At 43.3% G+C, this 10,894-nt stretch overlaps 1 pseudogene; it reads left to right on the plus strand.

Annotated features, from left to right (window-relative positions):
* The first annotated feature begins 281 nt into the window (after window positions 1-281).
* Window positions 282-1,478, plus strand: LOC114883443 (annotated as a pseudogene).
* Window positions 1,479-10,894: the final 9,416 nt, after the last annotated feature.

Genomic DNA, 10,894 nt, shown 5'->3' on the forward strand with positions numbered 1-10,894 from the left:
GGTTCTCAAAATAGGAATTTAACTCAGTTATAGAAAAATAAAGAAACGTATACCTCTTTCACAGCTTAGTTTTTGGACTAAGTTTCATTCCTACTGTGAGATCTCTCACCAATTACTCATTCATATATCTCATATATATTTATCCAACAGTTTTTGTGGCAGGCACTGTTCTAGGTGTTAGGAGTACTACAGTGAAGAAAAGAGACAATCAAAAAGTAATAGAGAGTAGCTGGAGCAGCCGGGGCCCCAGAGGAACCAAATCGGCAGCGGGCGGCGGACGCTTTCTAGGGGCTAAGATGGAGCTTGTACTCAAGGCTGCCGATTATTATTTTTTTACACCGTACATATATCCAGCCACATGGCCAGAGGACAGCATCTTCCGACAAGCTGTCAGTCTCCTGATTATAACAAATCTCGGTGCTTATATCCTTTGTTTCTTTTTTTTTTTTTAAAGGAACTCCTTCCTTCCTTTCTTTCTTTCTTTCTTTCTTTCTTCTTTCTTTCTTTCTTTCTGGCTGTGTTGGGTCTTCGTTTCTGTGTGAGGGCTTTCTCTAGTTGCGGCGAGTGGGGGCCACTCTTCATCGCGGTGTACGGGCCTCTCACTATCGCGGCCTCTCTTGGTGCGGAGCACAGGCTCCAGACGCGCAGGCTCAGTAGTTGTGACTCACGGGCCTAGTCGCTCCGCGGCATGTGGGATCTTCCCAGACCAGGGCTCGAACCCGTGTCCCCTGAATTGGCAGGCAGATTCTCAACCACTGAGCCACCAGGGAAGCCCAACACCCACAATTTTTAAAGAACCAAGTCTATCAAGAGATTATGCATTCTGTCCAGTCAATGCCACAGATAAGCATCCCCACGGTCTCAGTGCTCCTGCTAGAGGTTACAGCAAACTACGTGACAGCATAGAGGAGTTTCCATACGGCTGGCTTCGATTCATTGCTTGTGTACTGTCCTTTCTCTTTTTCACTGACATGCTGATCTACTGGATTCACAGAGGCCTTCATCATAGACTTGTATATAAGCGCTTACACAAACCTCATCATATCTGGAAGATCCCAACTCCATTTGCAAGTCATGCTTTTCATCCTCTGGATGGCTTCCTTCAGGGTCTACCTTACCACATATACCCATTTATCTTCCCATTACACAAGGTAGTTCATTTAGGTTTGTACGTCTTGGTCAATATCTGGACAATTTCTATTCATGATGGTGATTTTCGTGCTCCCCATATCTTCAGGCCATTTATTAATGGCTCAGCTCATCACACAGACCACCACATGCTCTTTGACTATAACTATGGACAGTATTTCACATTGTGGGATAGAATTGGAGGCTTATTCAAAAATCCCTCCTCCTTTGAAGGGAACAGACCACTTAATCATGTGAAGAAGATGACAGAAAAAAGGTGCAACAGCCATGCAGTAAGTGGTTGTAAAAATGAAAAATTATTCAATGGAGAGTTTACAAAGACTGAGTAGATTATTGCCCAATTATTAAATATTTTTAAACAAGGAAAATAATCTACAGCCAGGACGCATAGCAAGTGAACAGTATCATTTGAAAATCAGTATTGTGGGTACAGGTGAGGAACGACCATAATGGTAGAACAAGGGAACATGCCGTGAACACCATGACTTTAACCTCGTGCTCAAAATACTGAATGTTGGTCTAAGGGAGAAGTTATGTCTTTCCAGCCAGTAAATCTGTAATTTGTATAGCCTCAACAACAGTTTTTTAAAAGGTAGAGGATAAATTATTGAGGGGACTAGGTTATGTCCTTTTGCCTTAATTCATCCATATTCATTAAGTAAAATTCATTGTGCTTAATGATATCAAGACTAAACACCATAACAAAGAAGTACTAATATGAAGATGGTTCCTTGTTTCAGGAATGATTAAGTACTCAGAATTAGTATGATAACAACTACTTGTACTTTGTTGAAGTGGAAAAATCAGTGTGAAAATAAATCGTGATATAATGTATTAGTAGCTCAGTGACCTGATTAATAGCAGGTGTTATATAAGATTATTGTCTTCCTACACATAGAAAACGTATTCTCTGGAGACACTGTCAACTGTTACATTTTACTGATGAACAAATAAATTGGAATTTTAGAAAATATTAATACTACCATGATTTAATCCAGATTTGGGATTATTTAAAGATTTTGATGGTTATTGTTTTCAACCATTATTTAATAAGTGTAAAATTATATGACCCTGATTGTATTTAGAAAGGGAAATTTGATGCCCAAAGAATATATTAGACACACTGGTTTTTTAATTAAATTGATGCACTGCACTTTTGGTATGTTTCAAAGTTACAATCCGGTGATTTTCTATAAAAGGAAACAATTGCCAAATATTTAGGCCTATCACTGAAGATTAGTTTTGAAATCTTATTTCCCCTCCTCCTTCTTCATTTTCCCCCACTCCCTCTGCAAAAAGATTTAACAAATACTTTCATAAAGAAATGTCGTGTGTTGTAACATAAATATGTTGGGAAAACATGGTTTCCAAAGGCATTCTCTAAGCTGTTTATGTAAAATCAATAAAAGTTGATTATGACTATTAAAAAAAAAAGTAATAGATACATGGTACGTCCATACAATAAAATGTTATTTGGTAATAAAAAGAAATCAAATACTGATACGCGCTACAAATTCGATGAACCTTGATAATATTATACAGAGTAAAAGAAGCCAAACACAAATGACCACAAATGATTCTGTTTCTATGAATTGTCCAGAGTAGGCAAATCCATGGAGATAGAAAATAGATGAGTGGTTGCCAGGGGTTGGGGGGGGGGGGATGTTTGGGAGAAGGAAGGAAGGACTGCTAATGGATAAAGGATTATTTTGTGTGATGATGAAAATCTTCTAAAACTGACTGTGGTGATGGCTGAACAGCTCTGTAAATTTACTAAAAACCATTGAATTGTACACTTCAAATGGGTGAATTGTATGGTATGTGAATTACATCTTAAGAAAGCTGTTAAAAAAGAAATTAAAATTTAAATATTACATTTAAATTTCTAATAAAAATTAATAGAAGTTGAAATAGAACATTTAAGATTAATGGAACAAGTTGCTCACTAAATGACAGCTGTCATTATTTTCATGTATTTGTTATGATGCAATTAATTAATACTTCTCGCTTTGAGTCCTCCAGAACGCAAAAGAATGTCAGGCATGAAGCAACCTGGCCCGAACTCAAACTCAAACTGAGAAGGCTGCCAAAAATCAACATATAGTGTGGATTCTCTGGGTTTTCCTTGTCCCCGCCTTTTGAGTTTTCATTAGTCCAGGGAAGTGAGAGCCAGCAAGCAGGTTGGATGGAATTTCCTTAACTGGGAGCTGTTGAGAAAAGTTACCTGAGCCTATTTAGGTGCTGGCCTGACTTCAAATGGTTCCCTGGAAGTAAAGCCTGAAAGAAGCACTTGGGAGCAAGTAATTTCTTGGGAAAAGATCCCAGGAAGCCGGATGAGGGACATAGGAAAGTGAGACCAGCACGGAGAAAGTCAGTTAAGGGTACATTATGGAGCTGGTTACCGCCTTGGGAAACGGAGCCCAGTCCCCCCAGGGACGGTATAGGATGTGAGCCTGAAGGACTGGAGACTGAGGCATTTACCTGTCAGCCACTCTCCTCATGGTTGAGGGTTTCTCCAGCGACACTAAGGGCCCCCAGCTCCAGGCTATACCTACACGTGGGCTGAGCAGGCTTCCTCAGCTACAGAGAAAGCCCTGACACTGACAATGGGCAAAGAAGTGTCCACCACCACCGCCCAAAGCTGGGGGGCCGGGCAAGGAGTTGTGACGTGGGGCACAAAAAGAGGTTGCTTCGTGGTGCAAGGGGCCCTGGGTGCTCACTGTCTAGAAAGGATACAGGTGTGAGGAAGTGGGGGGCGGGGGGGCTGCCGTAGCTAGGTGAGCATCCTCTGAACATGACCAAGCCACTGTGGAAAGGGAGAGGGCCTTGTTCTAGACACTCGCCAGGCATTGACTCATTCTTTGCCTGCAACTGATCGGAGAGATGCTCTTCCATTTCAGGAGAGGAGACAGCTTGGAGCAATTAAATAAGCTGCCCAAAGTGACCCCGGGAAGGTAAAGCAAGGCTGGGATTCAAACTGAGGACCCCACCCGATCACAAAAGCTCATCTAATGTTTCTCTAACTTCTTTGATGATAACACATTATGAAATATATTTTACATAAGGACTCAGGTCACACTCAACACACACATATACTGTATAACTGAAAGTTTCACAACCTCTCTTCCTATGGACAATGCCTCTGATGTTTGATGCTATTCCATTTTATTTTTAAAATGCCAGTTGCAGCCACCAAATTGATTTCACAATTCACTGCTGTGCCACAGCCCATGGTATGGAAAGAACACTGGATTACTTATTTATCTGATTACTTATCAGACACTTACACTGAATCCCACCCAAGTCACTCCCTCATTCCTAATAATTATCATATTATTTTGAGGCATCCCTCTCCCTCAATCTTGGCCAGTTCCCGGTTCAATGTTCTTAAAACTGGGTCAGTTTTCTTCAGAGCACCAACCTCAGTTCGTACTTAACCACATCCATTTGTGTGGTTATTGGATTCGTGTCTGTCTTCCACGGACTGCAAGGTCCACTCTGACCGAGTCTACTTGGGCTCACATGTCTTCTAGCACAACAGAGAGTCTAATATACAGCAGGTGCTTGGTATTTGTTTAATGACTTTATTGTCATCAGAACCAGCGGTTTGAGGTCACTGCTCCCCGGTGCGTTCTATAACTCCTTTCCTCTTCACAGTAACCCCATGAGTGGACAGACCTGGGAGTCAGCTGCTTAGGTTCAAACCCTGCCTCCAAATCCTTCAAGTTGTGTGATCTTCAGCAAGTTTCCTATCTGCAAAAGAGAGGTGATAATGGCCCACCTCAAGGAAGTCGTGTGAGGATTAATTGATAAAATCTTAATGAACGACAGCAAAAAAAAAAGCTAGTTTACTGTAAAAACCCCTGACAGGAAATATAATCAAATGAGGCTGGTGTTATGGGTAGAAGTGTGTTGTGTCCCCCCACCACCACCGGCAAAGATATGTTGAAGTCCTAACAATTTCTGGTACATTAAAATGAGACCTTATTAGGAAATAGGGGTGTTGCAGATGTAATTAGTTAAGATGAGGTCCTACTCGAGTAGGGTGGGCTATTAATCCAAGATGACAGGTGTCCTATTGCAAGACAGCCACGTGAAGACAGAGACACAGGGAGAACACCATGTGACAACAAAGGCAGAGATCTGAGTGGGGCAACTGCAAGCCAAGGAATGCCAAGGACCTCTGGCAAACCATCAGAAGCCAGAAAGAAGCGAACTCATATTCCCCTACAAGTGTCACAGGGAGCGTGGCTCCGCTGACATCTTGATTATGGAATTCTAGCCTCCAGAACTGGGAGACAATAAAGTTCTGTTGTTTAAAGTCAAAAAAGAAAAAGGAAAGGAAAAGAGAAATAAAAAAGAAAATTCAAAGAACAATAGTCATTATTATCATCTTTCTGCAGATGAGGGCAAAGCAGCATCCTTCAGGCCCAGGTGAATTAACTAATATTTATCCTAAGAACAGGGCTGCCTCCTGGGCTAGCCCTTTCACATATTTCAATAAAGCCTATGTCCCTGACCCTGACCCGGACCAAGAACGATTTCCCCTAGTGATTTGCTCCCCTTGGGGCTTCTCCTTACACAATCTCGTATTGCAGCTATTTCTTTACTTTTCTTATCGCTTCATCTTCATGGTGAGCGCTTCAGAGTTGTGCTGTATTTACCTTGAATGTTAAAAGCACACATCACATATTTGTTAACTAAAACGGCATTGGATGATATGTTTAAAATACATTCAGTATCACACCATCTCTCCCCACCAAGCTGCTGTCACTGTGGTCCAGCCCTAAGCCCCTGCCATGCTCTGGCGCCTGGTACCAACCACTCTGACCTCGTGTCCTACGACTTCTCCCTAACGCACTGATCCAGCCACACTGGCCTCTGTGCTAGTTCTCCATCTCCCAGGAAGGCTCCTGTCTCTAGAGCTTTGTGCTTCTTCTTCCCTCTGGCCAAAACAACTCCTCCCCAGTCACTGCTGTGGCTCATTCTCCGGCCTCCTGCAAGTCTTTGTTCAAATGTCCCTTTCTCAGTGAGGCCTACTCTGAACTCCCCATCTCCAGAAATTCCTGTCACCTTCTCCTTATCACTATTATGTATTTTACTTAGTCATTTATGATCCTCTCCCTCCATTAGGAAGGTCTACAGAAGAGCTTAGCAAATGTAAGCGTAGGTGCTCCATAAACATGTGCTGAATGAATAATCAGTGTGTCTCGTCCACAGCTCACTGTGTCTATACTGCATTTTACTGCTCTATCAGTTCCAAGTTTAACTCAAGGTCTGAGACCAGACAGCATTTTTCAAAACTAATAATGTTCAAGTAGCAAAGTGTAGTTGTAGTAAAGCATTCTTAGCTCACGTGAATGCCAAGGGTCCCAGAGCCAACCTGCCCTGCTTACACAAGACCCGGAAAGACAAGTTATGGACATAAAAGCAACCTGCCAAGTGTTACCGACAATCATCTCGGCAATGCCGAAATGTCTAATGTGTTTTCAGCGAATCCCTGAGCCTCTCACTTGAGTGATACTCTCAAAAGAGATTTTTCTCTCCAGGTTTTTCCTTTCCTAGTCAGACACACAGGCACACACAGAAGTATGGAGTAATGGGGCAATGGAGCAAGGCTGGATTCAGGGCCCAGAGGGTTAAATTATAGCCTAACCCCCTCTGCTCTGCAGCCATGAGTTTGGGCAAGTCCCCTACAGGTTCTGAACCTCACCTTACAAAAGAGAATCTAACCTAGATCATCTCCATATGCTCCTTTCTAGCTCTGAAACGTTAGTATTCTGTGAAATGCTAAGTCTTTGTAAAGAGGTTGCCAGAAAGATTCAGGATTGCATCTTCTCTCCTCTTCCACTTGACCTGTCTTTGATCTCCATTTTTTCCCTCTGAACAAACCATCTTCTGTTACACTCAAGGGCAATCCTGATTACAAGTTTCTTGAAAGGGTCTCCTGAGCTTCAGTTGTATCATCTCTGAAATGCAATAAGCATGCTGACCTCGGGATGAAATAAGCTCATTTATACAAAGCACCTCCCTCGGTGCCTGGCATAGAGCAGGCTCTGGGCAAGCATGCATTCTCTCCCTTTCAAGGCCCCTTGTGGTTCTGTTTTGATGAGCCCAAGGAAAGAGAATACACCAAATCATTAGCCCCAGGCTCCATCTGATCTCTTTTTCCATCTTCTCTTCAGAGAGGACAAGCCAGGCGACCTTGCCTTGGTCCCTACTCTTCCTCCCGGGCTCAGTGAGATCATCATGGTGTCAACAGGCATTTTTGTGGATCACTCACAATGGCTTGATTTTTTGCAACATGTAGTCTCTCACTTAATCTTCACAACAGCTCTGTGAGACACATATCATATCCCCATTTTACAGATGAGGAAACTGAGGAACAGGTGTTAAGTAGCTACTCACAAACTGGTGAGTGAGGGGACTGGGACTGAACTTCCAGTTTCCAGATGCCCTGCTCCTTCCCAAAGCTGTCTGGTGAAATGGGTTGGAAGGAATGAGTGGCTGCCTGGGAAGTTGGGCAGACATGACAACTTGGAGGAGTTGATAAGGGGCCACGTCAGAGGAGCTAACATCACCCTGGCTCCTGACTTACTAGGGGGTGAAAACTAACACACCTTAACCTGTTAGGCAGCCAATATATACTGTATTATGTCTTATTTCTAATTTTTTTCAGTAACCTTATGAGGAAATGGGGGCTCAGAGAAATTAAGGAACTGGCCTGAGGACACCCAGGCAGTGACTGGTAGAGTCAGGATTCCTATCCAGGTCCCCCGGCTCCATGATACCCACCCCCATTCTGCAATTATTTCCAGTAATATTGGATGTTGGGCTCTAGGGGTGAGATTTAACAGCCACATTATCTGAGTACTTACCCTGCATGGAACCCTGCTCTGAGTCTCCATCACAGGAACTGCAGAGATTTGGCCTCAGCAGAGATTTGGCCTCAGCTTCCCCTCCTCTCACCTGAGCAGAGATTTGGCCTCAGCTGCAGAGATTTGGCCTCAGCTGCAGAGATTTGGCCTCAGCTTCCCCTCCTCTCACCTGAGCCCACCAGGCACCCTCCCTGCTAATCTGCTGTCCCACTCACCAGACCTTGAAATTGCTATGTTTCGGTATCACTGTCCATACTTCCTAGGAGATAAAGGACTCCTCGGGGGCAGAGACTGTGTGGGGTATGTCTTTGTGCCCCCATGGTACTTGGCATGAAGCCTTTCTCTTAAAGCTTGAACATGAATGGCTTTCCTCTCAGTGCCGTGAGAATTGTAATGAGAAACATATTTTACTTCATTACCAGATCGTGCTTGTCAATCCTGAAATGAAATGGGCTGAGAAATTCGTGGTTAAGCGGTAACTACCCAGGTTATGAGTGACTCGAGAACAGAAACTGTCTGATTCAAGGTTGAGCCCTTAGATCAAGGGCTCTTCACCTGGGGTCTATGACCTCAATGCGCAGACTTCAGCAGGTCCAATAACCCTCTAAAAATGTCTGTAAATATTTTTGAGGATGTTCATTTGTCTGCCACAAGGACAGCTTTCATCAGATCCCTAAAGTGGGTGAAGACCCCCTCCCTAAGTACACAGTAGATGTTCAGTCATACATCTGAAAAGTATTTAACGAGGGCTTCCCTGGTTGCACAGTGGTTAAGAATCCGCCTGCCAATGCAGGGCACACGGGTTCGAGCCCTGGTCCGGGAAGATCCCACATGCCGTGGAGCAACTAAGCCCGTGCGCCACAACTACTGAGCCGTGTGCCACAACTACTGAAGCCCGCGTGCCTAGAGCCTGTGCTCTGCAACAAGAGAAGCCACCGCAATGAGAAGCCCGCACACTGCAATGAAGAGTAGCCCCTGCTTGCCGCAACTAGAGAAAGCCCGTGCACAGCAACGAAGACCCAATGCAGCCAAAAATAAATAAATAAATAAATTAAAAAAAAACAGTATTTAACAAGCATTTCCTCAATAACCATTTGCTACGTGGATTAATGGCTTAAGGAAGAAACATGTGCAAAGTGCAGACCTTTAAGGTTGGGTCTGTTTATTTCACTGGTCTTAGGTAAAGCCTTTGGGGTTCTCTGAGGTGGCCAAATTCTTCTTCTCAGTTAAAGTATCATGTAAGTCAACACTCACAGGCCAAATCTTAAAGGGGGCAGTGTTACACAAGTTTTGGACTGGAAAATGGGAAACCTGAATTGTGATTAAAGTTGTTACTAACCAGTAAGAGCAGTCTCAGGTAAGTCCCCCAAAGCACGGTGGTTTGTGACAGTTCTTAACCTGTATTCTGCCATAGCCAAATGACAGATGACTTTCCCACTGGAAAACAGGTGTGTGTCTTTTTTAATGCATAGGAAAGTAAAATATGACAATAATTCCTAAACACTCAGCATGTATTAACAGCATGTTCCAGAACATTCTTCATGACACCACACACCTGCAACCCCCCATGCCCCTATATTCCTCACCCACTCCTGTCCTTCCTTTCATTTCTACCCAAGAAAGCATATGAGCAGGTGAGTGACAGAACTTCCTCCCAATTTATTTTAAAAGTTAACTGTTTCCAGACATGAGCACTCTGATAAACGTATGTTACAAACTCCTATGACATACCTCCAGGAAGATGGTGAGCATGTAGAGCTAAAGAACCACAACATGGGTGGAGAGATCCCTGGCTTTCCAGTCAAGTCAGTTGGAGAGAAGGTCTCAGCTCTGCTCATGGTCTACGTGACTTTAGGAAGTTAAATGACTTCTCTGAGCCTCCATTTTTTCATCTGAAAAGTGGAGATGATACCCCTTCCTCACAGGGTTGTGAAGATTAATGAGGCATGGTGTGGAAAGGACTATGTAGTCCTGTGCTCAGCCCCTGGTAATGAATTTTAGTGCCTGTCTCCTCCTAACTTCCCTCTCTGGACCTCAGCTTCGTGGTCATCAGGATGAGAAGTTTAAATTAGATCTATGTCAGAAGGACCTATTTTGGTCTCCCTCACTTCCTGCCTCTAGCACGGCTCCCGACTACTTTGGGAGGGAATCCTTACTAAAATGGAGAAAAGAGACAGAAATCCTATCAGCAAAATAATGCATCAAAGATTTGCTATATAAAAATTGGCCAATATTGTTAAGTGAAACTTCTTTGCAGATATTTCTTTCTGAAGGATAGGAAAGGTCTGTCTTCATCTCTCTAACAACCGCAAAGGGAACACTGAAGGGAGTGGCCTGTCCAGGTCTTCTACACCCTACAGGTAGAATTTAGTAGCTCCAAACCCTTGTTTCTCATATTGAGGGACCATTATCCTTACAGGAATACGGCAGGAGCTAGGGACACCCAAAGGCACAGGGCAAGCAACCCATCCTTCCCGAGACACCAGTTTTATTCTCATTTATTTTTTTAACTTTAATTTTTATTTTCCCTGCTCAGTTTTTAGAGCGGCAATATAAAACCTTATTTTTGCTTTTATTAAAACACACACAGAAATATTACAGCATCACAAAGTTTTTATGGATGTTTAAGACCAGGAAGGAGGCATAGTCCATTTACATATGCTACTGTAAGGGAGAAAATTTGAGAAACACAGGACAGAATGATCTCCCTAAAATCTCAGGTGGTCGTGTATCTGTGTCAGCTCCAAGCCTGCCTCAGACTGTCAGAGCTTACCCCAAACAAACAAATTCGTTAAAATATAAAGCTGGTGACAGAGGTGGAGAGTGGGAGTGAGGATGGGGGCCGATTCAAGTTTACCTTGAAAAGA

This window comes from Monodon monoceros, unplaced genomic scaffold, assembly GCF_005190385.1.
Source record: "Monodon monoceros isolate NGI ecotype Baffin Bay Population unplaced genomic scaffold, NGI_Narwhal_1 Super_Scaffold_4, whole genome shotgun sequence".
NCBI lineage: Eukaryota > Metazoa > Chordata > Mammalia > Artiodactyla > Monodontidae > Monodon > Monodon monoceros.